The following is a 5,183-nucleotide window of genomic DNA, read 5'->3' as shown; positions in this document are numbered from 1 at the left end:
CAGATGCAGCGTCTCCAGCGTTTAAGAGCGAGGTGCTGGCCCTGGGTGAGAAGGCGCAAGAAAATGCGCTAGCATTCTTGAAAGAAAATGGGTCCTCAGCAGCTGCATCCGGTACGGCGCTGAAAGCTTTTCGTAAGCTTCATAAGGCCGGGAAGCTCGACGCGCATCTAGCCCAGTTCTATGACCGTGTTGAGCGCGGTGACGTGGTTGACCCTACTCCAACTGCTGTCTTACCAGAATTTATTCGCTTGAAGCGCCTTGGCTGTTAGTCTGTCGAATAAAAACAAAGAATATCACCAAGAATTACGGACTACACAGCACCGATAGTTAACATCCTATAGACTTGAATTCATTTTGCGCACTAAAACATTTACAATATATTACAGCATAGCTACAGGAACAAGTTAGATGACACATACCGGCTCAAGTAATGATCTAGAACACACTTACCATATCTACGAGTAGTATAGAGCCCGAGGGAAACCGCAAGTACCACCGCTCTGTGATTATACACCTCCGGCAGCATACCGCCCGCCCTACCGGGTCATTTTACATCGCAGCAGCGGGCTTGGGAAGCGGCAAGAGTGGGAGCTGCAGGCGGCGTGTCTTGGTCAGCCGTGCGGTGCGCTCAGGTGGTCGAAGGAGGGCTTGTCGCCGCAGTACAGCCGGCGTTCCGCGCGCCATCTTCTGTGCCGTCGTGGTGGCGATTGTGTTTGGAGAATGCCTGTGTGGCCTGAGAGAGCAGGGATTTTTTATTTTGAATCACGGCTAAGTTCGATTTTATTTCAGACGATTATACGGTTGGAAACCCGGTCGGACGGTTGGAATTTTTACGGTATGGTATAATGTCCACTACATTCCAACCGTTACCTGTCTATGCAGCCACATACTAACACCATTTTCCGTATTTCAACCAACCTCGTTTACAAACCTACACCAATGGAAGAAGCATCTGGATGGGAGCAGGTTTCCAACCATTCTGACCATATTTAGTTGGAATCTTTGAGTAATATTGTCTATCGGATACTGACTTTCACATAAAGTCATATTCTAAGAATATCCTGAAGTTTCTGACGGTAGCCAGCAGTAGGGGTTTCTGTACAGACTAAAATTGCGGCGTATCAGTCATGTCGATAGCATCCTTGGCCCCTGGTAACAGCAAGAAGGCGCGAACGACAGCGTTAAACTCCTTCATCACGTTTCTGGGTGCCGAAAGCATGACACTTTCAGCCGCGCACAAGCTCATCGATGCTGATAAGACGGGTAAAGTGCTTCGTATTATGCTAGACAAGTATGCATATTCACTAGCAAGGTCTCAGGACAAAATTTTAGCTACGAATACATGTCTTGCATATTATGGAAACGTTAAAAAAATTGGCTGGCAGATAAATACCCGCTACAGAGCGGGTTAGTAAAGCCCCAGCTACAAAAGATTTTATCGGGACTCGGAAGGTACTGCACAAATCGAGAAGAAAGTGGTAACGAACGAGTTGCTCCCCCGTGCTCAAAGCAAGATTTAGAAGCAATTGTGCGAATTCTATACACAACGGCATCAAATGAGAGCGAATATCTTGATTCCGCTCTCGTTGTTATGATGTGGTACTTGTACGGTCGTAGTTCGGACGCAGAACAAGTCGAGAAACAGCAACTGTCCATCCTCCGGGTACGCATTAATTGGTCTGACAAACAATTTCACGCTCTAACTAGATTTTAATAATGTAGGCGGTGTTTTATTCCTTCGCTTTAAGCGCGTTAAAACAGCAGTACTCCAGGGCATGTCCTTGTTCAAAGATCCCAACAATTTTCTAACATGCCCTCTCAACGCTATAGCTGTAGCGCTGGTGATGCAGAACTCTCCATGCAAACGAATGTTTCCTCAGTTTCTTAAAAAGAAGCGAAGCTCCACGAGCGTTCAAGATCTGGAGGAATTGTCCCTCGTAGAGCTTCTAGAGACAGAGGACGACCACACTTCTATGCCAGTATCGTCGAACTCAGCAGCCGCGTCACTGCCTTGGGCCCAAGCCTACGTTAACAGGCTGCTGGTGAGGGCTAGAGACAATGCCAAGCTTCATAATGTCCGGCTCACCCCTGGCCTCACTTCTCACTCGTTTCGCCGCGGTGGGGCTATGCACGCAAATGACGGGACCGTTGCCGAAAACTGGATCATCGAACGTGGAGGCTGGCAGCTCGACCGTGTGAACAAAGCGTTTGGCTATATGCTTGGGACGACACAAGCGGATCAGCGGGTATCTCGAGTCTTGAGCGGGTGGAAACTTAAGGATGGGGCTCGTTTGCCTTCACTTGCAGCACTTGACACACCGGTCCTTCGTCGGGCACTCAAACTCCAGGCGCTGATATTCTCGAACACTCTGGGTTTTGCTGACGAAGCCCTCAACCTTGACGAAGACGTAGCCGAAGTCCTGACTGGAATCAACTGCAGGGTTCGACTTGGTTGTCTAACTTCAACAAGCAGCGTGGTAACCGACGTAGCCATGCTGGCCGCGCTTGGAAGAGAGTCTTTGTGATGCTCGTGTTGGCAATCCAGGACGGTTGGTGTGACGTGGATATTTTGTTGGATCCATCCTTCTTGCATCTTCCCCGACGCGGAAATAAGGTGGCTTGGTTTCCGGGATCCGTATCCCGTCAAGCAAACTTGGAGGATCCCAACCTCCATCGCCACACTTATCTTGAACTACCCTGATATGCTGCGCCTCTGTGAACGCAGCCCATACGTCACGAAGATGCGAGAGGCAATGACTGCTCGCTCCGTCACCGAATCCGAGCTGCTAGCGTGGAGTATCACCGTCCGCCGTGCCTTCATACCACCTCTTGAGCCAAACCCGGCACCACCTGATAGAGAAGATCGTCTTGATTCTCTGTTGGAGCTGGTTCAGCACCAAACCAAGCAGATCGACGTGCTCATTCTGCAAAACAAACATCTGGAACAACGCTTGGTAGCAGTGGAAGGCCAGCTCCGCTCGACAGCCAGCACGACAACGCAAGCAGCAACTACGATCGACCCATCTTCCGCAACAACACCTCCACAACCACCACAGCCTGAAGTCAAAGCAGCTCGATCGAAAAAGAAGGGAGCACAACGGCTGGCAGCCACGTGGTTTCGCTTGGTTTACGGCGGAGCCTCGTGTATATGCCGCGGTATCTGTAAAAAAGGCAACGCTGTACGAGTTTAGACACACCGCAGGGTACATGATGCTTTTCTTACCGACTGGATTCGCACTGGATGCAGCGTCTCCAGCGTTCAAGAGCGAGGTGCTGGCCCTGGGTGAGAAGGCGCAAGAAAATGCGCTAGCATTCGTGAAAGAAAATGGGTCCTCAGCAGCTGCATCCGGTACGGCGCTGAAAGCTTTTCGTAAGCTTCATGAGGCCGGGAAGCTCGACGAGCATCTAGCCCAGTTCCATGACCGTGTTGAGCGCGGTGACGTGGTTGACCCTACTCCAACTGCTGCCTTACCAGAATTTATTCGCTTGAAGCGCCTTGGTTGTTAGTCTGTACAATAAAAACAAAAGAATATCACCCACAATTACGGACTACACAGCACCGATAGTAAACATCCGATAGACTTGAATTCATTTCGCGCACTAAAACATACACAATATATTACAGCATAGCTACAAGAACAAGTTAGATGACACATACCGTCTCAATTAATGATCTAGAACACACTTACCATATCTACGAGTAGTATAGAGCCCGAGGGAAACCGCTAGTACCACCGTTCTGTGATAATACACCTCCGGCAGCATACCGCCCGCCCTACCGGGTCATTTTACATCACAGCAACGGACTTGGGAAGCGGCAAGAGTGGGAGCGGCAGGCGGCGTCTCTTGGTCAGCCGTGCGGTGCGCTCGGGGGGTCGAAGGAGGGCTTGTCGCCGCAGTACAGCCGGCGCTCCGCGCGCCATCTTCTGTGCCGTCGTGGTGGCGATTGTGTTTGGAGAATGCCTGTGTGGCCTGAGAGAGCAGGGATTTTTTATTTTGAATCACGGCTAAGTTCGATTTTATTCCAGACGTTTATACCGGTACCGGTTGGAATCCCGGTCGGACGGTTGGAATTTTTACGGTATGGTATAATGTCTACTACATTCCAACCGTTACCTGTCTATGCAGCCACATACTAACACCATTTTCCGTATTTCAACCAATCCTCGTTAACAAAACGCTCATTTTACACCAATGGAAGAAGCATCTGGATAGGAGCAGGTTTCCAGCCATTCTGACCATATTTAGTTGGAATCTTTGAATAATATTGTCTATCGGGTACTGACTTTCATATAAAGTCATATTCTAAGAATATCCTGAAGTTTTTGACGGTAGCCAGCAGTAGGGTTTCTGTACAGAATAAAATTGCGGCGTATCAGTCTTGTCGATAGCATCCTTGGCCCCTGGTAACAGCAAGAAGGCGCGAACGACAGCGTTAAACTCCTTCATCACGTTTCTGGGTGCCGAAAGCATGACACTTTCAGTCGCGTACAAGCTCATCGATGCTGATAAGACGGGTAAAGTGCTTCGTATTATGCTAGACAAGTATGCATATTCACTAGCAAGGTCTCAGGACAAAATTTTAGCTACGAATACATGTCTTGCATATTATGGAAACGTAAAAAAAATTGGCTGGCAGATAAATACCCGCTACAGAGCGGGTTAGTAAAGCCCCAGCTACAAAAGATTTTATCGGGACTCGGAAGGTACTGCACAAATCGAGAAGAAAGTGGTAACGAACGAGTTGCTCCCCCGTGCTCAAAGCAAGATTTAGAAGCAATTGTGCGAATTCTATACACAACGGCATCAAATGAGAGCGAATATCTTGATTCTGCTCTCGTTGTTATGATGTGGTACTTGTACGGTCGTAGTTCGGACGCAGAACAAGTCGAGAAACAGCAACTGTCCATCCTCCCGGGTACGCATTAATTGGTCGGACAAACAATTTCACGCTCTAACTAGATTTTAATAATGTAGGCGGTGTTTTATTCCTTCGCTTTAAGCGCGTGAAAACAGCAGTACTCCAGGGCATGTCCTTGTTCAAAGATCCCAACAATTTTCTAACATGCCCTCTCAACTTTTTAACTGCAACAACTTTAATATACGCTATTGGAGCTGGAATTACCGCGGCTGCTGGCACCAGACATTGCCCTCCAATTGATCCTCGTTAAGGGATTAAATTG

At 48.6% G+C, this 5,183-nt stretch overlaps 1 non-coding gene across 1 annotated transcript; it reads right to left on the bottom strand.

Moving 5' to 3' along the window:
* Positions 1–5,077: 5,077 nt before the first annotated feature.
* Positions 5,078–5,177, bottom strand: PITG_33512 (the record flags this gene model as incomplete). The annotated part of the gene is made up of 1 exon (XR_009934906.1): positions 5,078–5,177. It is a non-coding gene; the product is annotated as an 18S ribosomal RNA (ribosomal RNA).
* Positions 5,178–5,183: the final 6 nt, after the last annotated feature.

The sequence above is a fragment of the Phytophthora infestans genome, genomic scaffold, assembly GCF_000142945.1.
Source record: "Phytophthora infestans T30-4 supercont1.793 genomic scaffold, whole genome shotgun sequence".
In the NCBI taxonomy this organism is placed as follows: Eukaryota; Oomycota; class Peronosporomycetes; order Peronosporales; family Peronosporaceae; genus Phytophthora; species Phytophthora infestans.
Note: the sequence above shows the minus strand (reverse complement) of the source record. Positions and strands in the feature narration are given on the sequence as shown.